The sequence below is a fragment of the Pelodiscus sinensis genome, chromosome 16 (assembly GCF_049634645.1).
Source record: "Pelodiscus sinensis isolate JC-2024 chromosome 16, ASM4963464v1, whole genome shotgun sequence".
Taxonomy (NCBI): domain Eukaryota; kingdom Metazoa; phylum Chordata; order Testudines; family Trionychidae; genus Pelodiscus; species Pelodiscus sinensis.
In genome coordinates, this window is record NC_134726.1 from 38,236,477 (window position 1) to 38,261,924 (window position 25,448).

Here is a 25,448-nt window from a genome sequence, read left to right on the forward strand (position 1 = left end):
GTTAGCAGTTCCCTCTGGTGCCACGTGCCCCTGGTGTGGGGAGGAGACTTCACGTGCTCCCTCTGCACCCAGGTCTCGATTGCCCTGGGGGTAGGGAAGTGGCAGGGCAGCAGTGGGTCAGATCAAGCTGCTTGGCGGGCCCGATCCAGCGCACGGAGGCTGTCTTGCCCACCCCTGTTGTAGGTGGCTATCTGCAGAAAGTCTAAAGCAAAAGGTTGAGTAGGTTTAGCCTGATCATCTGAAAGGACAAAACCCAGGGACTTTTATAAGTGCCATGGACGTGTGTTCAGTGACAGAAATGTCTATCCAAATTCCTATGCTGGTTTCTAGGTTTCCTTCAAAAGGAAAGGCCTCCTCTCTCCCACGCCAGTTCATCCTGATTGCCTCTGGTGGTATTAATTTATTTTTAAAGCGACGCTTTCTATACTTGCATCTACGGTTTCCTCTTTTTACCTCGAACATTTAGCTAAATTTGGGGGGATCCTCCCCAGTTGTTTCCACTAGTTGGAGAAATGGGGAAGGCGCGTGCGCACACACAGACAGACAGACACCTACAATCTTAACTGATCCCCAGTCCCTGCATTGTCTTGTCTACAGGTAGTAGCTTCCTTCCCCACACCTCTAGCTGTCACTAGTCAAAGGTGGATTTGATAGATCCCTTGTCATGATCATGAGAGATGGCCAGCAGCCTGGGGACTAAGGGGTTAACTATGTCCCTTACCTAACCAGGTAGGAAGCATCCAACAGAAATGTAAGTAGGAATTTCAAACTGGGACTAAAAAATGTTTGGGTTTTTCCCTCCTTTGTCCCTGGGAAGTTTCTCTCCAGCTACTGAGGGGGACAGACGTGTGTCTCTCAGGATCTGGAGAGAAAATGCCCAGGAATAAAGGAGGTGAAAACCCAAAAATTCCTATCTCATCTGGGGAAAATAGCTAGCAAGCCTGATACATCAGACACACTTGTTGAGGACCAGGCAACCTCCAGCCTAAAGCCACGTCTCCATTTGCAGTGCCAGAGATCGATCTTCTGACATTTGACTTAGTGGGTCTAGTTAAGACCTGCTAAATTGAACGCTGAGGGCAGCTCTGGTTAGCGTTGGTATTCCTCTGTGATAAGGAGTAAGTGAAGCTGACAGGAGCGTTCGCTCCAGTTGGCCTCCCCCTGTGAAGACAGAGCCAAGCTTGGCTCAAGGTAAAAGCCGGCTCCAGCTACATATTTTACCTAGCTGGAGTAGCATACCTTATGTCGACCTTTCAGGCCTAGTGCAGACCTGGCCTCTTACAAGTATTAGGGGACAATTATGGATTTGGAAAAATCCCTAATAATTCTGTTGCTCATCTTGCGACTGACAAAGTCCTCCACTAAGCCTCTGCCCTTTCTAAAGATTCACGTGCTGGACTCTCTCTCGTTGTATCAGCTCATGAGAAATTGTGGAGGTAGAACAAAATCCCTGAGTTTATATTGGCGCCGGGGGGGGGGGGGGGGGGGGAGGAATAATGTTCAGTTAATTGCTCATTCAACATCTCTCTCCTGCCCGCACATCTCACCCCTCTGGGAATTGTCCGTGAGCCAATCACATCTTTTTCCCCCCAGCACGTTTTAATCGTCGTTCGGATGGAGCTTGGTGGTTGGGAGTATTCGCAAGCTGAGCTGGGTGCGTGTGCTGGTCTTGGGTAGGTTTAACCTGATCCTGGAAGCTGGCTTGCAGCGAGGGTAACACTTGCCTTCTGGGATGAATCTCTCTCCGGGAGGCCTCTACTCCACGTAAGGGTGATTCAGAAAGCGAATGTTGTGCCTAGGGCTTGGCACAGAGCTGAATGTCTCTTTTTCTCCCCCCCTCCCCCATTTTGCGCACCGTCCAGCCCTGGCTTAAAATCTGCTGTCTGTCGACATTCCTGCCCCGGAAACCTGTTCACTAGCCTCTTCTAAGGAGGGGGAACAAGAGCATGGAAGAAAATTAATTTGAAACTTGGACTGATAGGTCATGGATTTTTTTTAAATTTATTTTCCCAGTTTCCACCCAGCTCTAATTAAAACTCAATTTTCCCTTTTCTCCATTGCTTGCAACAATGTCACTTTCTCTAATTACAGAACTTAACAAGCGCTGGCCAAGGGGTTTGAGCTCTCATGGTCTTTGGGATAAGTGTTTCTAGGCTTTGTTGATTTGAATGGCCCTGTACTGGCTTGATCCATCCCAAACCAGCTTCCAGGAAACCTCTAAATACTCCCTTGTCCCACCAGAGCAGGGGTGGGCAGTAATTCTTTTGGGGGCGGGGGGCACTTCACCAATTTTAGTAGTGGCCAGCTCCAGCTCCCCACTCACCAGAAAAGGCGGGGCCTTGGGCAGAAGGGGCGGTTCCTTCTAGGTGTGCCCCTGGCGGGGAGGAGACTCTGCCCCCAAGCCAATTGGGACGGGAAGTCATTTGTTCTAGGTGCCACATGCCCTTGGCACGATCGATCTTCCGCAGTTTGATTTAGCGAGTCTAGCTAAGACTCGCTAAATCAAACTCAGAGGGTGCCCCTGTTGGCAGCCGGTACTCCTGCTTCTACAAGGAGTAAGAGAAGCCGATGGGAGCGTTTGCTGTGGGGTTGGCAGGGAAACTCAAAACAAGGTACGTCTACTCCAGCTACGTCATTAATGTGGTTGGAGTTGTGCATCTTGATTTGACCTTCCTTTTTTGTGTAGACTTGGCCTCAGAAAACAAAGTGGCAGTGGAGTCTGAGGGGGAACGGAGCAGCCTGAGCAAAATCACAAGCTGTCTGCCACTCGCCGGTCTGTGTGGTGCTTTGAATTATTCATACGCTGCATGCTATAGGAAACCAAACCGTGTTCGTATCTATCCCATTAAATCAGATAGACGAGGTCACCCCAACGCACCCTTGGAATAACTAAGTCCCAAACCCGTGGAGGATATCTCTGCAAACTACAAACCAAGCCCAGGGTGAATTAGATGCAAGGGGGCCAGATACGGGGCCACCCAGCTTGGATGGGCCTATGTAAGGATGCCCCCACAAGTGCACGGTGCAGCTTCACAAAAACAGGCCTCTGGGCAAACGGAATGGCTTCTTCCCCACAGAGTTGCTCTCCTGGGGGAGTGAATGGCATGTCACGGCCCCCACCGCTTGCTGATGCCGGAGCTCTTCTAAGAGCATAAAACCCACTGATGTTTGTGCATTCTCCAACATACACTGCTTTGCAGTCCAAGCAGATCATGCAGCAACGGCGTGGGGTGGGGGGAGGAGGAAGAGGAACCGGCCCAAACCCAAGTGTCAGAACGTAGGATTCTGCGGACAGTGGCCAAGGCCGGATGTCCCAGAGGGAGGGAACAGAACAAGGAATCCTCACGTGATCCCTCCCCTGTCGCCCATTCCCAGCCCCTGACAAACAGAGGCCAGGGACACCCTCCCTGCCTAATCGCCATTGATGGACCCAACTTCCAGGAATTTATCTAGTTCTTTTTTTGAACCCTGTTAAAGTCCTGGTCTTCACAACATCCTTTGGCAAGGAGTTCCACAAGTTGACTGTGCGCTGCATGAAGAAAAGCTTCCTTTTGTTTGTTTTAAACCTGCTGCCTATTCATTTATTCTGGTGACCCCTAGTTCTTGTGTTACAAGAAAATAACGTTTCCTTATTTGTTTTCTCCACACCTGTCATGATTTTATAGACCTTGATCATTTTCCCCGCCCCCCCCCCCCTTAATCTTCTCTTTTCTAAGATGAAAAGTCCCAGTCTTTTGAATCTCTTCATATGGGACCCGTTCCAAACCCCTCGTCATTTTTCTTGCCCTTTTCTGAACCTTTTCCAATGCCAATATACCTTTTTTTGAGATGAGGTGACCACATCTGTACGGCAATGAGATACTCTCCGTCTTATTCTCGATCCCTTTTTTAATGATTCCTAACATCCTGTTTGCTTTTCCGACTGCCTCTGCGTGGACGTCTTCAGAGAACTCTCCAAGATCGCTCTGAGTGGTTATAGCTACATTCAGGGGCGGATATAGGGCAGGGCGAGCGGGGCGGCTGCCCCGGGCCCCACGCTTCAAGAAGCCCCGTGCATGCTCCGTGTCAAAGGGGGGGGGCCGTGAAATTGGCTGCCTTGGGCCCCGCAAAATTGTCATCTGCCCTGGCTACATTAGTCCCCATCATACCGTACGTATAGTTGGGGTGATTTCTTTCCAAAGTGTATAACTTTACATTTATCAACATTCAATTTCATTTGCCATTTTGTTGCCCAATCACTTCATTTGGGGAGATCTTTTTGAAGCTCTTTATAGTCTGCTCTAGTCTTAACTGTCTTGAGCAGTTTGGTATCATCTGCAAGTTTTGCCACCTCGCTGTTTACTCCTTTCTCCAGCTCATTTATAAACAGGTGGAATAGAATTGGTCCCAATACGGACCTTTGGGGGACTCTACTTGTTACCTGTCTCCACTCTGAAAACCCTTTGTTTCCTGTCTTTTAACCAATTATCAATCTACGAGAGGACCTGCCCTCTTATCCCATGACAACTTACTTAAGAACCTTTGAGGGACCTTGTCCAAGACTTCCTGGAAAGCTAAGTGTACTATATCCACTGGATCCCCCTTATCCACATGCTTGTTGACCCCTCAGAAAATTCTAGCACGTTACTAAGGTAACCTTTACGGTAACCATGTTGACTTCCCTCAACAAATTATGTTCATCTATGTGGCTGACAATTTTATTCTTTACGATAGTTTCAACTAATTTGCCCGATACTGATATTAGACCTACTGATCTGTAATTGCCAGGATCATGTCTAGAACCCTTTTTAAATATTGGCGTCCAGTCATTAGGTGCGGAAGCTGATTTAGAGGATAGATTACAAACCATAGTTAATAGTTCTGCAGTTTGCCATTTGAGTTCTTTCAGAACTCTTGGGTGAATGCCATCTGGTCTCGGTGACTTGTTACTGGTAAGTTTATCTATTTGTTCCAAAACTTCCTCTAATGACACCTCAGTCTGGGACAATTCCTCAGATTTGTCACCTAAAAAAAATGGCTCCGTTTGGGAATCTCCCTCGCATCCTCAGCCGTGAAGACCGAAGGAAAGAATTCATTTCATTCATCCTGTTTATATATCTCAAAGACAATGTGCAGAAAACATTTGCTAGTCAATCTAGGGCGGGGGTGGAAAACCAAAGGCCCGGCGGCCAGATGAAGCCCCTGGGTTGCCTGGATCTAGCCCCCAAGACTTAGTGCTTCCCCAAGCCCATGCTGGTACTCTCCAGCCCCCCTGCTGCCTCCCCAGCCCCTGACGGATTTTTCTGTGTGTCAGCATGCCACCCCCCGACCCAGAAAAGGTTCCTCACCCCAGTCTAGGGCTTGAAATCCTGGCCCCATTGTGCTCATCATCAGAACTTTTAATAACTTTCACAAGGCCAGGAAGTGACCACAGAGCTAAATCACTGGTGTCTCATTTCTAGGCCAGTTGGTTTAGACATGGCAGCGTATTCTGCCGAGCAGCTTTGCCTGAATGTGACAGCTTTTGAGAAATGTCCCTCTGAAACGGCCTTGTCGTAGGCGCTCTTGAATAAAAGGTTTAATTAACTTTACCAGCCGATGGAAGGCCTCACTGATTGCCTTGGGCCCCGGAGGAATTTCCAAGTTGGCACAGAAGCATTTTTTAAAAATTACTCCAAAGCGGCTAGCAAAACCGAGTCAGAAATGAAAGGGGGGGGATAGTTAGGGAACCAAAATAGATGATTTCAGTGGGATTTGCAGATAATCGTGTCCATGAGGCTCTGTAGCGCTTGATGGATGTGCTCATTAAAGCTGGGAGATTGGTCCCCATCCTTCCAGTGACGTGTTAAACAATGTGATAGAAACTAAACGGGGAGACGTATAGGAGAAAATGGGGCGGGTGTGTGCGCGCGCTGCCTACTGAGAATAGTAAAGTTAATTTGCTGGGGCTGATTGTTTTCTTAATTGCTGTTAGTGCTTTCTCTCCAATCCTCTCCTCCACTTCGCAACTCCTGACTAGCTCCGTTACTGACCCCCTGCGGCACCGTTGTGTGCATGGGATGTGGCTGTTGATTACGGCTGAACCCAACGGACAGTGAGTAGCTGCCTTCGCTAGCAAGGAGAGGGAAGGGGCCGTTGCTTGTCACGCCGTAGCACAGGGCTTGTCGTGCTTTTGTCTCCCACCGTAGGGCAAACGCTAGTGCCAGGCCCTGCAGTTGGCGTGCTATGGTCCATCTTGCCAAAGAGCATTGGGCCCTTGAGGTTAGCCAATACCAAGTGCTGGACCGAGAACCGAAATGACCTCCTGTGACACGTGGTTGCCCCCAGGGGCAGTCTGTGAGCTGCAGGAACCGCTGGGCCCCCTCAGACACACAGCTGGGCTGGTGGAGACACAGGCAGCCTCAGGCAGCCCTGCTATCGCCCAACACGAGAGCAGGTAGCGCCACACGCTCCAAGGGCCTGTCTACACTGGGAAATTATTTTGAAATAACTGAAATCTACTTAAAAACTCCTGAAATAACATTGAACTAGCGTGTCCCCGCTAGGGGGGAGCTTTGAAACTAGCCCGAGGCAGGCTCTGTTATTGTGGACGCGCTACCTCGACTGAGAGCCCCAGGAAACACCGGGGAGTAATTACTTCAAATGACTCTGGGGAATCGTTATTTCGAAATTGCAGCAGCGGATCATCCACGCTAACCCTATTGTGAAATAACTATTTTGAAATGAGCGTTCTTCCCTGAGGAAATCAGGAGGCCAGATTTCAAAATAACCAGCCCGTTATTTCGAAATAGCGGGCTTGGTCATATGGACACTACGCTCATTTCAAAATAACGCCCTAGTGTAGCCCAGGGCAAACTGCGCTATCTGAATGTTCTAGCTAAGCCTCTCGAGGACACACACCCAACTTCCCAGCTCATCCCCACCCCCAGAGAATAAACCCAGAATTGCATCTTACAATGCAAAAGGCTGTTTACAAGATAAACTTGTTAAGAGTTTCCCCCTCCCTCAATGTGGAGAGGCAATGCTGGTTTAGATAAAGAAAAAAAAAGTTGATAGACTAGATCTTTGTATAGTTAAAGTGATTCTAGGTGATGGCAAACATACCAAAGCAGGTTACCATTTAAACACAATGTAAAATAAGCGTGGCCCATTAGATAAGAATTAGCAGGCTGAGGATCCAAGTGTCCACCAGGGTTCCATACACGGACTAGAAATCCTTTTTGTCTGGGACCAGCACTTCTCCCACTTCAGTCTTTGCTCCAGGGTGTTTCCAGGGGTGTCCTTGTGTGAGTGAGGTCCCTCAATGATGTCCTACCCCACTTCGTATAGCTTTAACGTATAGTGGGAACCTTTTGGTCCCAAAACTCTTCCCAGACCGATTGGTTGGAAGATACAGGTATTTAAAATAGCCCCGTGTCTCGTGATCTGGTTGCATGCCCTTGCTGTGTCGTGGCAGCTGTTACCCACAGCCTGGCTAAAACAATTACAGGAGGGCTAACCTCTTTCATAGCCCATTGTCTTCACTAATGGGCCATCAGCATTTCTTCATTGTTGTCCCTGGAAGGCTAACTGTGGGTGTTCCCATATAGTTAGTATTCAGATGCAAAAATGGCACGTGCATGCACATGGGAATCCTATTCAGCAAATGGTAATTTTGCCAGGCATGCCTCACAAGACACATCGTGTACAAAATGTAGCATAACTCCGTTACTATCCTATCCTAGCCGTACTGCTGTGGAGAACCTGGGTGGAGTATCACACATCCCTCATAAACTTAGTCAGGAAACTAGGTGGTTGGGGATGGTCCAAACCACGTGCAGTGCAGGATTTGTCCCTGCAATGCGTATTCCCGTATTTCGTCTGTATATTAGTCCTAGAGTTCTTACTAGATGAATCTGTGTGTGTGTGACAATGAGGAGTCCTGTGGCATCTTAAAGACTAACACATTTATTAGGGGAAAAGCTTTTGTGGGCAGGAGCTCACTTCCTCGGGTGTGGAGTTTCAGTTGGCAGGGATTTATACATGCATACAGAGATGGGAGTGTTCCATCAGTGTGTATGCTTTGGTATCTATCAATGTAAGATTTGCCTTCTATTTATTTCCCTGGGGGGGGGGGGAGGAGAGAGAGAGAGATTGATTGATTGATTCTGATTTGCCGGGTAGCCTTCCGTAGCTAATAGTCATGCATTTTGTCTAGGTCTTCTTGAGCTTGTCTCTGGCTCAGACTTCGTGGGCCGAATCCTGCCCTGACTTTGTATCCGGATGAAGCTCTGTTGAAATCAGCAGACTTGTGCAGACTGTAAGAGCGGGATGTATTCCTCCCCGTGTACTAACTGGAGAACCGTTCATCTCAGCAACATATTTCATTTCTCCATTTCGATGGTGGTTACGTGTGACTTCTCTGTAATAACTCTGTTTTATAGTCCGTCTCCTGGGGCTTTCCCCTTTGATTTATTCTTCCCTAGTGCATCATAACTGCCAAAGACTTGCAAATAAGAACTCTTTACAAAGGGTCTTAAACCCGGCTCACCAGCAGCGTAGATGCGCCGGTCAGTTGGGTCCTACTCAGACCTGGAGGTGTGGTGTAAACGTCACAGAGGCTGCAGCTGTGGAGCTGAATGTAATCTCCTTGGCATGCTCTGCGACCTCTTCCGCTGTGCTCTGGGTAAAGTGGCTCTGGTGGGAAGGCAGCTAGTCAGGTCAGCATTGCTCAACTGGATTCTGTACTGGTAGGCCAGACCCAGGGTTCCCTGTAGGCTGCGCGCTTGTGCGGCCACTCGGGGAGACTCAAATGCCACCTAGCTGATATGCAGAACACCCAGAGCGTGGTTTTGGTTTCTGCTGGTGGTGCACGTTCTCACGTGCTTGGTGCACGTAATTATTCCGCATGTGGATGGAAAAAATCGGCACATGGATAGAAAAGATTCGAGGGCACGTTGGTCAGGCCCCGGTGATGCTTCTTGCGGGAGGCAGGTCTTGCTGGAGGCCAAGTGGGTTACAAGGCCAGTGGTAATTTGGTGCTCCTTCGCACAGCAGCCTGCCAGGCGTTCAAGCTCTCGCCTCTGCGCTATGCCTGCCCTGTCTTTGCCTGGCAGCTTATCAATAGGGGCACCCAATCCCTGAGATCCTTTGACTCACTCCTCTGGAATGGCCATCGCATGGCACTGCGTCTTCAGCTCTCACGGGAGCAGCCTGCCCTAGTTCTACCTTAAATCACCTCTCCCAACATCCATGGCACGTCTGAGGCCTTTCAGTGCGACAAGAGGGTTATCTGAGAGACTAGAGAGTCCACTAGCAATGAGAGTGGCAGACACCAATGGTGACCCTCGAAAGCCAACTCCTAGAATGTGAGCTCGGGTACGCGTTACCTTTCCCTCTAATTCTAATGAAGTGGATTCCTCCCCTTCCCCCAAGGCAGCGCGTTGACGAGCTGGCTGGGTCCACAGAGCCATGATCCACGCTTTCTGGAGAACTCCCTTTGGTCCCCCAAAGTCTCTCTCTGCCCTGCACCGATGACCACAATCGTGTGTCAGCTTGTCCCCTCTCTGGTTCAAAGTTCCTTTTTATCTTCCACTGGTTTGACTGGTCTGCAGTTGGCTTTTGCTGGATTTCCATTGCCGGCGGTGGCAGGGCACAAGGGCAAGCAGCAAATAGACGGGCCATGTTGGATGCTGTGGTTGGGTGCCTTTTGGTCAGAGAGCACCAGGGGAGAGAGGGGGCCAAGTAAAGAGGGAAAAATATAACTTGGCAGGGGGAAAATGCCGTTTTTCGTTGTTACGCCCCCCCTCTTTCAAGCGTTTGGCTCTGCCCAGCGTTCCAACGGGCACAGAGAATTTTGCTAACTCGGGGGAACCTGGAGCGGTTACTCGCAGCCTGGCAACTTTTAGGCCTGGCAAATGCAGGGTTCCCCGTTTCAGCTCTTCGTTTGTGTCCGGGACAGAAACGGCTCCATTTCGTAGCGCTCTGGAACCTCGTGTGTAATAGCAGTGGGCTGGTGGCCCAGAGGAGCCTGGGAATTGGCCACTGCAGATGGACATTTCACTCCTAAATTGAAAGGCTGGCCCAGTTCAGATGGACGTGACCCAGCCTGGGGGGGGGGGAGTCCTCTTCCTCCCAGGCAGCCACTCAATGGGAATCCAGATGATTCATTTCCCTCTTGGAGTCTATAACCCTACAAGCCTAGAGGAGAAATAACACTAGAAACGCTCCTGTCCGTCATGGCCCTGTCTTGACTGGGTGCTAGTCTGGAGGACTGAAAGGCTCTAACATGGATGATGCTGTTAATTAACTAGTCTATGTTGCTACCCAATTGCTGTTTTCCCAGCATCTGCTGACTGGGGATAGAGAAAAGGGATCGAGAATAAGACCGAGAATATTTTACTGCCTCTGTATAAATCCATGCTATGCCCACATCTTGAATTCTGTGTACAGACGTGGTCGCCTCATCTCAAAGAAGAGATCTTGGTAATGGAAAAAGTTTCAGAAAAGGGCAACAAAAATGATGAGGGGTTTGGAACGGGTCCCATGTGAAGAGAGATTCAACAGACTGGGACTTTTCAGCTTAAGAAGGGAGACAAAAGGGGGATATTATAGAGGTTTATAAAGTCATGACAGGAATGGAGACGGCGAATAAGGAAAAGTTATTGTTCCCATAACGTAAGGACTAGGGGGTCACCAAATTAAATGAATAGCTAGCTGGTTTAAAACAAATAAAAGGAAGTATTTCTTCACACCGCGCACAATCAACCTGTGGAACTCCTTGCCAGGGGATGTTGTGAAGACCAGGACTTTAACCAGGTTCAAAAAAGAGCTATATAAATTCATGGAGGTTAGGTCCACCAATACTTATTAGCCAGGATGGGCAGGGATGGTGTCCCTAGCTTCTGTTTGTCAGAGGCTGGGAATGGACGACAGGGGAGGGATCACTTGATGGTTCCTTGTTCTGTTCATTCCCTCTGGGGCACCTGGCATTGGCCACTGTTGGCAGACAGGACACTGGGCTAGATGGACCTTTGGTCTGACCCAGTGTGGCAGTGCTTATGGGGTGATGCAGTAGTTAGGGCTGAGGATCTAATGGAAAGTATGGAGAATTTACCCACAGACGTTCTCATCTTAGCAAGGTTGGCTCATAGCTTCATCCTGCCAAGGTTGGATCAGTCTAATCCCTGTAGTTTACATGTGAGTCTCTTTCAAAGGTGACCTCACATTCCCATAGGGCAGAGAGAGCTGTCCAAAGATCCCTGAATCTCTCTCTCCTCCCACTGTGTAGCCGTGAACTGCACTCCTCCACCCCAGCAGTAGCTGCATGTTTCCCCTGTGCCTTAGGGAAGAAAAACGTTCTGTAGTCACAACGCTGTCTTTTTAAGATGTCTACTGTGCCTTATAGCGTGATTGTTTGGACATAGCCCAGCAAAGGCAACTGGGTTTTATATTTTCTTAAAGAAACACAGATGACATTTGAGCTGGGAATTATCAGGAGGGGAAAGAGAGGAGACTATTAAAACATGAGTGCGAGCTGCAAGTGTAAATTGTTCCTTATGCCAGAAATGTTACTGTGTGGTGGCCGCGGGGGAGAGGGGGGGTGTTTCTTTCTCTATGAGCAGTTGATCCGCTGTGTATTCAAAATTACGAACTTGCTTCTCCAAATCGTTCTGGTTTAACCGAGGTGCGCTCTGTGCCTTTGTGTTTAACAAATTAAATGTGTGGGTGAGGGAGGGCCCCGAAGGGGGAAGGGTGCTTACAAAGTGTTAAAACGCCTGCGGAACAGCCTGCGGTGGTGTTATGGAGAGGGTATATTCGATGAGGTGTGCATTTCAGTTGGGCTCGGGGGCTGGAATTTGAGCTCAAAGGAGCCTTTTAAACGTTTGATTTTTAAAAAACTGTTTGATCCTTTGTTGAAAGGTGCCGCACTGCGTGAATAATTGGGAGGTTATGTTCCCTGGGGGAGTCTGATAGAGGCTGTGTTGAAAGAGTTGTGTGGTGTAGTTTGGGAACAGTACAGGCATATGTTTAGTGCAGTGGTAACTGTTCTGTAGAGGTACAGCGTCGCGCTGTGCTGCTGGGTGACGCAGACGTCGATAACCCACAACATGCAATTGCCCAAACTGGTTAGTGAAACAAACCAATATTGTCCCTCGTTGGGTAGTCGTGAAAGCCGGAATCGGGGCTCCTGCATCCAGTCCCTAGCTGTGGGAAAGGTTGAATGTAGCTGTCAAGGTTTCTCTGGCACTCCAGGTGTGGAAGGTGGGGTCCGCAAGAGACTTTAAAAATCCCTTGCCACTAGAGGCTTGTGTTACAGCCGCCTGAGGTCACAGATCCCCTGGCCTCGGATTGGTATCACTGCCACCACCCCAATGCAGAGCCCCTTTGCGGACCCAGGAAATACCCAGGGTACCCTCAAGCTCTTCTAACCCTCCTTCTAGAGAGAGCTTGAAAAACGAATTTATTTTAGTAGCTTGGCTTTGCAGGCTTAGACCCGCGCCCACAGAACCTCCTGAGTTCTAAGACTTCAGATCCTGGTCTTCAAAGGATGATGTTTATTAATGACAGAAAAAGAAAACGCCCTAGAGAATGTCTTTTGTTTGTCCCGCGTCATGGAACGGAAGAAAGCGCGTAGCCAGCCCGTGGCGTGTCTGCAGCGTAATGTGAACGATGCATCCCTGTAAACTGGTCACTCGTGCGGCCGTGCAGGAGAGATTCCAGCGCTGCCCAGCTGATGAGCAGAGTGCCCAGAGCTAGGTGACGTGTTTCTACTGGTGGTGCACATTCACACACGCCTCCGTGCACATCAAAATTATTCCACATGTGGATGGGAAAAAAAATCTTTACATGGATGGAAAAGGTTAGGGAGCACATTGGTGCCAGCTCTTTGTAAATAGCAGCATGGTGCCCCATTTGCAAGGCCTGAGTTTCTTTCAGGGGCCTGCGAGCTGAAGTTTTAACAGCAGCCCCTGGACACGTGAAGAAAAGATGGAGCGACTCTCTTTGTGGCTGTTAATATTTCACTTATTTTCCTCTCACAGAACACCCAGGGTTTCATTGACGATTCTGACATGACAAGCAAACCGCCTGCTGCCCAGGGAAATTGGGTAGAAGCGCTCTTTGCTAGTATAACCGAGTCCACCGCAGCTTTTGATGGCAGAGCTATGTCCTAAAATTCACACCCCTAATTTATATAGCTCTGCTGCCAAAATGTCTAAGGGCGGACTGGGCCTAAATGTCAGAGGCCCCTCCCCCCTCTGGGAAGCTCCTCCCCTAGAACTCTGAGGCAGTGACATCACAAGGGGCTGCCCCGGACTAGGAAGTTGGGAGCTGACATCTGCCCCTGTTCACGTTTTCCGTAACCAAGAAGAACATTTTACTGCAAATGAAACACTTAGAGCCCCAGTGGGATTCAATGATTTGCATATTTAATGGGGTGCAGAATCCCCGTAAATCGTTTATTTGCCATCAAGCACCGAGCTAAGTGCCTCAGCGTGTGAAAGGAGGTTGTTTAGAATTGGGGGTGCTGCAGTGGCCCCCCCCCCGGGGAACGGAGCCCCCTCCCCTGCTCTCCCACATGGTACCATTCCTCTGTAGGGACAGACCCTCCCTGATACTGAGTCCAAGTGGGCAGCTCCATGCAGGAACTCCTGTGGGCGGGCTGTGGATTCCTTTACTGCTTCCCTGGCCCATCTAGGTAGTTGGCCATCAGTACATGCTGCCAGTATGCACCCCCTCCTTGGGGGGCTGTGTTGCTCAGGGGGGTATGTGCCCCCAAGCATCTGCTGCCATCCAATTCTGTTGCCACATGCAGGCTGGCACCCAAGTGCCTTCCGGGCATTGCTGGGCTCCCTGCTGAATGGGAGCATGGGGCATGCCCGTCTGTGCCCTCCAGAGACCCGCTTTCAGTGGTGACTCCTGGGACAATCCCTCGCACTGAACCCAGAATGCTCCAGCATTAGCCAGTGCCGGCCCCTGCCACCGTCTTTCCTCTATCACCCCAAAATGCAACCCTCCCATCTCCTGCCTGAAAGGAGCGCCCGCAGTGCTGTCTATTAGCTTCCTAACCAAGGCCTTGTCTACACTGGCACAAAAATGGCCTTTTGGCAACAAAACAATGAGCCTGTTTACACAGCAGTGTGGCTTTTGTCAGGAAAAACACCCAGATTTGGCAACAAAAAACTTCCACCCCTGCAAGAGACATTTGTCTTTTCCCCTCCCTTTATTGTCGGCAAAGAGTCAGTGTGGACTCTGCTGTTTGTTTTGTCCAGAGAACTGGCTTCCACCAGTATCCCACAATGCCTGTCCTGCTGGCTCCACTCAGTGTTCTGTGATGTCTGCTGCCCTGCAGGCATGCACCCCTCTCCCATTTCAAAGCTCCGGGAAGTATCTGACAGCGGAGGGAGCTGCTCCGTTTGGGGAACAAACAAAGGGCAAATGATTGGGATGCTCCTGTTCTGCCCTGCTAGGAACACAGCGGCTGGCAGGCAGGCGGCTGCTGCAGGGAGCGGGCTGGAGAGACAACTGTGCTGCTTTGATATTCCTCAGCACGGAGAGCTGACAAAGCTACTCAAGATGCTGCTCCTAGCAGCTGAGGAGGCTGAGGGAGAACTCAGAGAGAATCCCAAGAAGCGCAAGGTTCAGCTCTGCCTTCCCACAACACTGCCCTGTGGGATGCTTCCCCACAATGCTTTGTTCTCTCTATCCACAGGGCAGCTAGCCACGTAGCCATGAAATGTCGACAACAGGAGGCAGAAAAACCAGTTTGAACCGGTTTTTCCTTTGCCAACTTTTGCCTGTCAACAGCACTTTAGTCACCAAACCTTCCCAGTGTCGACATCACCCAAAGCCCCCCTCCCGTGACCCTGCCGGCTCTTGTGCCTTGTGCCATGCGGGAAGGGTCCACAGGCCCTACGGAACACTCTGTGCCTGGGACCAGAAGCCCACGCTCTGGCCCCCTTGAACAGCTGTGCAGAGTCGGGCCCTGAGTAAGACACATGAGCTCTCTGGGCGACATGCACGAGGCTGCCTTCAATATTTGTATGCAGGCCTTCTGCCCAGTACATCACCGAAGTCATCATGACCCCCCTTGGGCTGTTAGCCACCAGTCAAGGGGAGTGGCCGGTATTCTCCTTAGGCAGAAAGGCTCTTTATCTTGCTGAGTGCAGCCTCAAAGGAAACTGTGTCCTTGCACGGGGCGCGCTCAGACCAAACTGCAATTGTGGACATTGATTTATTGCCTTTTGATGTTTGTGCCGCAGCTGTAGGCCCGGGAAGAGAGCATAGTCTATCAGCATGTGCTACGTGCCGGGATGGCTGTTCCGGACAGCGGTACCTTGAGAGGGGCTCCACCTCCAGCCCTGCCCCTTTTGCTGAAGCTCCACCCCTTCCCTTGCTGCAATTTCAGCCCATTGCTTCTTGTCCTGTCCTCCGAGGTCAAGGAGAACAGGTTTTCTCCCTCCTCCTTATAACACCCTTTAACACACTTAGAAGCTGTTATCTTGTCCCCTCTCAGTCTTCTCTTTTCCAAACTAAACCAGCCCAATTCCTTCCGTCTTCCTTCATAGGCCATGTTCTCTAGACATTTAATCATTTTTGTTGCTCTTCTCTGGACCCTCTCCAATTTCTCCACATCTTTCCTGAAATGTGGTATCCAGAACTGGACACAAGACTCCATCTGAGGCCTAGTCAGCGCAGAGCAGAGCGGACGGATGACTTCTCATGTGTCTAGGGTTGCCAGGTGTCCGGTATTGACCTGGACAGTCCATATTCTAGGCTCCTATCCGGTTAAGAAAATTCAGAAAATACCGGACACTTAAAATGTCTGGTATTTTCTGATTCCCCCTCCCCCCCCCCCCCCCCCGGCTGGAGGCAAAAATACCAGACTGTCCGCATCAATACCAGACACCTGGCAACCCTACACAGTCAGCAATTGGGCCCAGCTGCTCCCCTGCAGAGCCAGCTCTGGCTTGGAGCAGAGAGGGAGGCAAGATGTCCCCCGGCAGCCTGTTAGGAGTGGCAGAGCCTAGCCCCTCCTGTTCTTAAAGGGGCCATGCCGTTTTTTTAATTTTTAAATTTTTTTGCTTAATAATTCTCTGGATTCTTCCCCCCCCCCCCCCCAACAACTTTGGTTCTCTCCTCCCCTACTTTTTTTCCCCCAACAGTTTTTTCCCTGTTTTTTTTGGGGGGTGGGGGTGTCCGGTATTTTGGGTTAAACCATCTGGCAACCCTACTCGTGTCTTGCTCTTACTTCTCAGGAAGCAGGGTTTCTGTGTCAGGGGACCACAGGGAGGAGTGTGTGTGTGAGGGGGGAGGTGCTCTGGCATTTGGGCATCTGGGCTCCATGCCAGGGAAGGGGAACATGGGAGTGTGTCTCCACCTCTTACTGGGGCTCGAGGGGAGGGCACTAACCCAGGACTTGGGAGATTGGAGGCTGGTCCCTCTGCTGTCAGACATCCCGTGTGCCTTTGGGCAGCATCCCCAGGCCTCAGCTGCACAGCTGGGCACCTGCCCTGCTGCCTGGGGTGGCGTGGGGAATGCAGTGCATGAGACAAGCATGAGACGTTTTGGGAGCTAGTGGTGCTGGGGGCTCGGTATCGGTGCTACTTTAGCCGTGTTTCGGGGCCCCTCCTGGCTCTGTTGCCTCAGCACTGCCCCCTGGCATATAATGAGCAGCATTGCGAGCGCAGTGCCCCGCCACTCAGTGCATGATGGGAAATGTCCCCTCCACCAGCATCTATCTTGTGGGGTCTTCCCCTGTACCCTGGAACGAGGCTACAAAGAACCAAGGGTTTTGTGCCTGGTTTCCCTGGTTGTGTGTCTCACGTGCCCATCCCAATGGCTGGAAATGCTTTACTGCTGCTATGTTGGAGGTGGGGGAAGCGCTGTCCACTATTTGCCGCCTCTCGGCGCATCCTACAATTGGCATCTTTCTGGCTTGTGCTGAGTAAGCTTGAAACGCGCCGCCTATCCAAGTTGCCAGGCAGGACCTGGCGCTGAGGCACTGTCTCGGGTGGCTTTTGGTCGCCGTGGGCTTCTGGACTGGGTAGTCTGGATCTGGAGAAAAGGGATAAGCAGTGAGCTGGCAGAGTTTGCAGACGCTACTAAACTGTTCAAGGTAGTTAAGACCGAAGTAGACTGTGAAGAGCTTCAAAAAGATCTCCCCAAACTAAGTGACTAGGCAACAAAATGGCAAACGAAATTTAATGTGGATAAATGTGAAGTAATGCACATTGGGAAAAATAACCCCAACTGTACATACAATATGATGGGGGCTAATTTAGCTACAACTAATCAGGAAAAGAGATCTTGGAGTCATCGTGGATAGTTCTGTGAAGACGTCCATGCAGTGTGCAGTGTTAGTCAAAAAAGCAAACAGGATGTTAAGCATCATTAAAAAGGGGTCGAGAATAAGACGGAGACTATCTTATTGCCCTTATATAAATCCATGGTAAGCCCACATCTCGAATACTGCGTACGGATGTGGTCTCCGCATCTTAAAAAAGATCTACTGGCATTAGAAAAGGTTCAGAGAAGAGCAACTAAAATGATTAGGGGTGTGGAACGGGTCCCATATGAGGAGAGATTAAAGAGACTGCTGGATTTTCCCCCCTTCTCCTCCCTGCCTGTCGAGCCGCGATGCTCCTGTGCCCCTGTGGCCCGTTTGGGAAATGGCCGCGTTTTGCTTTCCCAGCTTTGCTTACGGCAGCGTCTCTATGGAAACCACTTAGCTCCCTTCCCCTCTCGATGTCAGGCTCTTGAAGAGCCTGGTGCTAAGTGAAAAGCTTGTCTAGCAGGCCCATTTCCCGATGCTGATGGCCTCGTTAGGGACGCGCCAACACGTCGGGGTTTCTTCTTAAACATCCCTCTTTGCGGCTTGATTATTTTTTTTAAGAAAGGGAAACAAGGCAGCAGCTCCTGCGTGCATTCCTCTTGCCCCCATGCCATGGGTTAGCGCTGGTGTCCGCCCCGCTGGGGCAGATTTCTGGTTGCTCAGAATTGTATCATGGTTATTGACTAGCACAGTGTGTCTTAATCTTTTTTTTATAAAATACCCTTTTAAAAAAAAAAAAGTACCCCCACTACCTACAGTTTTCAGACACACCATTTTTTTCCTACTGTTGCAACACGTTTTGTTTAAACAACTTAATCATAGTCGGGCGGGCGATGAAATTTTTGGGTGTAAAAAGTACAAAAATAATCAAACACTGTAAAATTTAAAACAAAAAAATTCAGTTTTCTCCACATTTCAGTTATGGTGACGTAGCCCCCAGACTTCTCTTGAGTACCCCTAAGGGTACTCGTACCACCGGCTGAGATACACTGGACTAGAAGATTTACCGGCATTGCTCGGGATCACTGATCAACTTTTTGGAAAATAAAATGACAGCGTCTAGGCTTCGTATGGATCATGGCTCTGGGCTGGGGCTGGGGAGAAGGGTTCGGGGTGCAGGCTGCCTCGGGGAGAGAGGACAACCCCAGCCCTCTGTCATTGCAGCAGCTTGGGGCCAGGTGAGAAGCGCCTCTCCATGGCTGCTGCAGCTCTCCATGGCAGCAGGCACAGCCAGGGGAGAGGTGCGTGTCTCCAGACCTGGGCAGGTCCCGGTTCATCTGACTCCTGTACCCCCCAGCCAGAGTGAGGAATGCAGCAAACTGGACACTTTCCCCTCACTCCCTGATGAAGGGGAACACCCAGCAATGTTCCTGTATGATTGGGGGGGAGGAGCCTCAGACACTCCCCCCCCATCCAAAAATGAGCCTGGAAGGTGGAGGCCCAGGGCTGGGGCAGTCTTGTGAGGGGCCCACCCCTCACAAGCCCCTTTCACCTGCCTGGTGATTCTCTCTTTTCTGTCTGGCTTTCTGAGCTGCAATCCCATTGTCCTGGCACCAAACCCGCCCCTTGCTTTCAGCTCTGAGAAGAGGAAGCTGCCTACCGAACGTGGTGGGCCTGGCTCTTGCTGCCTAGGAGGAGTCCTTGAACAGATGAGCAGACGTAGCTCTCTCAGATACGTAGCCGCTGAGTCCTGGGGGGCATGTAGCAAGGAGGCCTGTGACCAGCCAGCTCTGGTCGTTCTCGCTCCCGGCTGGGAAGGGAGTAAGTGATTATTAAAGCCAGCAAGTGGCTTCCTTGAAAAACGCAGGGCAAGCGTCAAGAAGGAAGCGACTGCTCCAGTCCTGCCTGAGAGGGGGAGACCAGGCTCATGCCTGGTACAAAGCCCCACCGGAAAGTCCTGCTTTCTTCTTATGAGTGTGACCGTTTGAACAACCAGTGGCGCTCAGAACCCAGGGCTCCAGCATCTACGCCTCCTACTGTGGGCCTGTCCCAGACTTCCTGGCACCCTCCCAACATGCGGACGCTCAGCCCTTTGCTCCTGGTGCGACGTGGGAAAACCGGCCTGTCCACCGCACTCGGCTGCACCGCGGGCGCGACGCTCGGCTCACAGGACGGTGGGATGCGTGTGGTGAGCTCCCAGCGTGAGTCCAGTGCCACTGGATGTCCAGCAAAGTGGCAGGACTTGCATCAACACCCAGAATTCGACTCAGGCTTCAAACCGCTGAAGATCCTCGGAGCCTGGGTCTCAGCCCTGGGTTAGCGCCGTTTGTGTGTAGACCGAAGGGGGATCCGGCTTGAGCCGGAGTTGGAACTGGGGTTACGGTGCAGTGTAGACGTATGTTAGGCTTGTGGAAGGGGAGCGAATGGCCTCGCTTGCGCTGCTGGGTCTGACTTGGGATGTAAAATCGGATGAATCGGTTCACTCAACGTTTAACCGGTGAACTGAGTAAGGGCTGCTGGGTGCGGGACTGCTCCTGGGCACTGGCTCACCAGTGCTTGGTAAGCATCACCTGGTAAAGTGACCCGTTCACATCTCTAGATCCATCAATGCCAGCTGACTAAGCACGCAACTGGCTTCCCCTTGGACAGACCCTCAGGGTGCGTGATGGGCACAGAGTTCGGCTCTACAGCCGTCCCCTCCCTCCTGCCCTCCGTGTATTAAATCCCCCTGGGAGGCGGTCCCCTGCCGGCTGTACACCCCTCCTTCTCTCCGTCACATCCGCAGGGCCCAGCTCTCTGGGGGCCAGAGCGACAGAGCCCCCAGAGAGGGGGGCTTCTGTTGCTCCGTCCCCCAGAGAGCAGCTGGGTGAAACGGTAGCTGGAACTTGACCGAGGTGACCCGTCTGGCTTGGAAGCCTCAGACGTAGAGGAAAGCCCCAGCTGCACGGCGCTGCACCTGAATTTCTCCCCTTGGTGCTGGCTGGCAGATCGGTGGCTGCAGCTGGCTACTGGGTTGCTCGCGGGCAGGGGGACATGGTCACGCAGGGTGCTGAGTGGCACTGCTGGGAGGAGACGCTTTGACCTTGGCTCGCTCACGCTCTTCATTTGTGCGTGGGACATTCCCCGCCCCCTTGTGCTTGGCCTGGTGCAAGTTCCTGCCCCAAGCGTCTTGCCAGTGAAACAGAGAAGCCAAAGAGTGGGAGGGCAACCAGTGACTGACCCTGCAGACCGGACCATGACTAGAATCTGGCTCCTCTGAGTCCCGGGCCAGTGCCTGGCCTCGGGCCGTGCGGCTCTCCGCGAGAGTCTGGGTCCGCTCACTACTTAGTCTAAATTACCCACCGTGATTTACAGCTCGGCCTCTGCACGATGAGATGAGCTTCCTAACGATGTGCCGCGTGTTACAGCTCTGATGGATCTTTTAATATTGGAATACCGGCAACTGTGCCTGGAGGGATTTGGCCTCTGACTGGGCCGGATTCTCCTCTGGCATAAATCGGCTACGCTCCATTAAAGTCAGGGGAGTTGTGCAGATTTACGCCTGCCGAGGAAGTGCCTGGCGGGGGGAGGGGGAAGCGAGTGTGTGTGTGTGTGTGTGTGTGTGTGTGTGTGTGTGTGTGTGTGTGTGTGTGTGTGTGTGAGCAATTTGATGGTGCCTCAGAGCATTCTGCTCCTGGCGTGGGCTTTTCAGACATGTAACTTTAGTGAGTCAGTGCTTGCTGAAAACTGATTGAAGAAAACTGTGCTCCCGGCCAGCCACCAGGCCGTGCAAGTTCAGATGAGGGGGCTCTTTCGTTTTCCGTTCGGTGCCAAGGTGCGACACAATCCGGCCGCTGAGTGAACGGCAACGTGGTACTGAGCAGAGAACCCGAGGCGCCAAGGGGGTCTCTTCCCGCTCCTGTCAGCACAGAAGGGCAGGGCTGGCCCTCCGTCGCCTCACACCGCACACCTGCCTGCACGGCCCTGCCGTCGTCTGCCGCCCCTCGTGGTGTGCTGACGTTCCTTGTGAATGCGAGGGCAGAAAGGTGGCAGCAGGGGACTGGGCCCCAGGCTAGAGGCCTGCTCCCCACGTATTTGTGGGTCTTGGCCCCGGTTTCACCAGGGGATGACATTGTGCCTCCTACAAACCCATCCATGGATTTGGGGCAGCAGAGTGCCCCAGCTGCTCGACAGGAGCTGGGCCGGATTAAGCAAGGGGCTTTAGGGGCTCCGGGCTAAGGGCCCCCGTTCTCCGACAGTCCTGCCCCTGGGCCTGGATGTTTTCTTTGCCCATTCGTTGGGCAGGTTGGCTTTACGAAGTCCCTTTAAGGTGCACTCCGAAGGGGGACGAGAAACGGGCCCGGGGGGCAGAGGGCCGACAGCTGTGCCGGAAGAGCTGCTAGTGGGGTGCTGGGTAGACATTCCGCAGGCAGCCCCTCTCGAGACCAACACCTAATGCGCTTAATTTAGCTGGTGACAAGCAGCTGAATTTAGACGGGGAGAGGTCACGCTGCAACGTGGGTGTGCGACGTGCCGTTTTCATACTGGGATGAATCATGGATTTGCACAGAGTGCATTCAAACCCGGCTCTGTCACTACCCAATGGCCCTTCCCCCAGATCACACACCCTCACGTGCATGTGAGGAGCCTGCTTTTGGACTGCTAAGATTGGGAGTGTGTTACTCTGGGGCTGTGGTTCGGGCTTCTCTTTAATAATTACAACCCCAAACCTCCTTCAATAAATACATTGCCATGCAGTATTTATAAATGTGCATCAATTAAAATGGAAAGTGTCTGAGAACGCTTAAAATAACTTTTCCTTGCTCCAGCAACCACTCGTGTGTAGCTGAAATAAGATTGTCTGCTCGCCTCTCCTGAAAATAGACAAGTGAGGTTCAGTGGCTTAAAAAATAGCAGTCACAACTGGGCCCATCAGAAGCGTGGGGGGTGGGAGGGGGGAGCCAGAGAAATGGGGGAAGAGTTTTCTTCACTGCAGCCTGAAATTTAACTCGGACTGATCGGGTCTCTCCTAAGGCATGGTCACCCCTTTTGGCCCATGCAGTTTGCCACTGTTCAGACAAGGCTGTGTCTGAGGATGAGAAACCAGCGATACAGTGAACAGCTGGATCTGTTCTTCGGTGTTACCTTGTTTGTGCACACACATGGTCCTGGGTTCTTGACCAAAGTAGAGACATTAAGAACAGCCACACTGGGTCAGACCAACGGTCCATCTAGCCCAGTATCCTGTCTGCCGACAGTGGCCAATGCCAGAGGCCCCAGAGGGAGGGAACACAACAGGTAATCCTCACGTGATCCCCACCCATTTCCAGACAAACAGAGGCGAGGGACACCATCCCTACCCATCCTGTCTAATAGCAGTTGATGGACCTAACCTCCAAGAATCTATCTAGCTCTCTTTTGAACCCTGTTAAAGTAGCCTTCACCACATACTCTGGCAAGGAGTTCCACAGGTTGACTGTGTGCTGAGTGAAGAAAAACTTCCTTGGCTTTGTTTTCAGCCTGCTACCTATTCATTTCTTTTGGTGACCCCTAGACAAATAGCAGCAGGCAGTTTCCTTGCTCAGAAATCCCCGTGTCTGCCACTCCAATGAGTCATGTGCCCAAGAAGCCCTGTTCCCGTTGCCTCCTCTCAAGGCTGTGCTCGGACTTGCTTCTCCTGGCTTTTCTGCCAGTAACTCGCCCAGGCACCTAACCCAGTCACCTCGCCCCTGCGTTTGCAGTCTGGGGAGCCCTTCAGCCTGCTCCATTTAGCCCTGACCTGCTATGGTGACTCGCTGCATAGTTTGCAGCTTTCTCTGCTACACCAAGGAGTTTATTTGCCTCTGTTGGGAAGAGTGCTAATTACTGCCACGGATTTGAGGAATCAGACGCACTTGATGGCAGCTATTAGAAGCAGGCCACATAACAGTATGTTCCAAGCCACTTGTTTTATTGTGTGATCCCTCTAGAATGCCGGCAAACTTTTCGGAGGTGCTGTCAGGGACATAATTGTCTGCAGAGAACGCCCTCGCCTGGGTCGTATCAACAGCTGAGATGCTTAAAAAGAAAAGCTATTGAAAGACTCCTATCTCACTACTCCGCCTGCTTTGCTTACCTCTTCTACCTTGCTCCTTCGGCACTGACCTGCTTAATTGTGGGGTCATTTTGCTTTCTGGTTCCCTAGCAACCACGAGGTCGGGGTGCGTTTCTACCAGCACAAGGAAAGGTTTAAAATCCAAGACCCGGTTCGATGCATTTTTTTTTTTAATTGTGAAAATGTCTCTGTATTGGGGTTTGAAGCCCCCTCTCTGCCCCACACTTGTCAAGAGATCTACATTCGGGGGCTGCAGCTCCATGATGATGCCCTATTGCCTTGGTAACACAGGTGTTACAATTGACAGGTGCTACTTCCGCTGTTAGATAGATCTCTTGGTTTCTGTTATTTCCACTCCAAGTCATCTGATGAAGTGGGGTTGACCCACAAAAGCTCATGAGTCTATGTATTTTAGTTTGTTTCTAAGGCTATGTCTACCCTGCACTGCTAGTTTAAGATACCGGAGGTATCCCGAAATAGCTATTCCACATCTTTTGAATCTGCCAGCTATTTTGAAACGTAACACACTCGCTATTCCAACGTCCCTAAACACCTCATTCCATGAGGAGAAAGGGACATTTCAGAATAACGTTTTGTTTTGAAATAAGTGGTGTGTAGACAGCGTCAAATTTTGAAATAAGCTATTTTGAAGTTAACACTAAATAATCTAAGCAATTTGCGTAGCTTAAATTGTGTAACTGATTTTGTGTTCCGGGTGCAGTGTAGACGCACCTGAAGGTACCATAGGACTACTTGTTATCACCAAATCTAGGGCAAGGCTAGAGTTAGTTGCAAATCAACATGTTTTAATGGCTACCAACCAATGAGAATCAACCTTTCCTTAGGAAAATAAGTGAAAAGTACAAAGGAGAAACAAGACTAAAATCTATCACTTAAATCAGAGGTGCGCAATTACTGGCCTGCAGGCTGGATGCAGTTCTCCAGGGTTAGCCACAGTTCTCCAGGATTACCCACTGCTGCTTTATTTACCTGCGCCTCTGTAGGTATGGGCTCTTGCAGCTCCCATTGGTTGCAGATTGCCGTACCCGGCCAATGGGAGCTGCGGGAAGTGGTGTCTTGCTTTCTGTTGTTTCCACTCCAGTTCATCTGATGAAGTGGGGTTTTACTCATTTAATAACCCCCAATGCTTGTCTGCCTCCATCTAGGCGAACTAGGTGGTCACCTAGGGCGCCAAGTTAAATGGGGTGCCAAATGGTGGCGTAATATCGTTGAGGGGTTTGGAGATAGGGGCACCGATTGCATGGTTCACCTAGGGCGCCAGTTGCTGGCAGCTAGTCTAGGGCCGCCCCTGTCTGCCTCCCCCGCTCACCTCTGCTGTCCAGCTGAGCTTGCCTGTCTGGTCTGGGCTTGCCGGAGATTTGATGTAACGGAGCCTCACCTGGCTGCTTGGGAGAATGAGCTTTTAGCTGTTGTTTAGTCGCCTGTAATTACACTGGGTCCTTCAAGGACTGGTTCTCACCCTCCTGTTTAGCCTCACGTGTATCAATTGGGGAAGGGAGCCGGCTTTGGTGAATGTGCAGGTGAGGTCATTGACTGTTCTCCTTCACACATTTAGAAGTCTTGCTCTGGTGCTCCCTTCCAGCAGTCTTCCTCACTTCACTTGGGCAGGCACTGGCTTTGGAAAAGCCCCTTGTGGCTCTGATTCCTGGGCTGCTCAATCATGTGGGGGAAGGCAGATGTTGCTAGCTTTGGGCTGCTACATGTGGCGTGCGCACCTCAGCGATTGGATCAGAAAGGAATCAAACCTGTTGCTTAGCCTAACTAGTGCAGTGTTTATGTTCCTAAACGTGGAGAGCACCTGTAAAAGATGTTTCAGCTGTGGAGACTGAAGGCTTTTAATGTGCACAGCACAGGTGCAGAATAGGCAGGAGCAGTACAAGCTCTCTAATGCTAGGTCCGATTGATTTAAATCTAAGCGGGGAAATTACCAATTTAAATCAGCAAGCAGGAAACCTTGATTTAAGTCAGGGTGGGCAATAAGACAGCCGTGGTTTGCCTGGGTGAGCTCACATGCTGCTTTGTTACCCTGTGCTTTCCCACTTGCTGCTCCCATTGGCTGCGGATCACTGTTCCTGGCCAATGGGAGCTGAGGGAAGCAGTGCAGACCAGGTCACCACTTCC

At 51.0% G+C, this 25,448-nt stretch overlaps 1 protein-coding gene across 2 annotated transcripts in view; it reads left to right on the forward strand.

The window, feature by feature from the left end:
- Window positions 1–25,448, forward strand: part of RAB26 (RAB26, member RAS oncogene family) — a 201,739-nt gene that overhangs the window by 18,810 nt on the left and 157,481 nt on the right. The gene's annotated exons all lie outside the window — the stretch shown is intronic.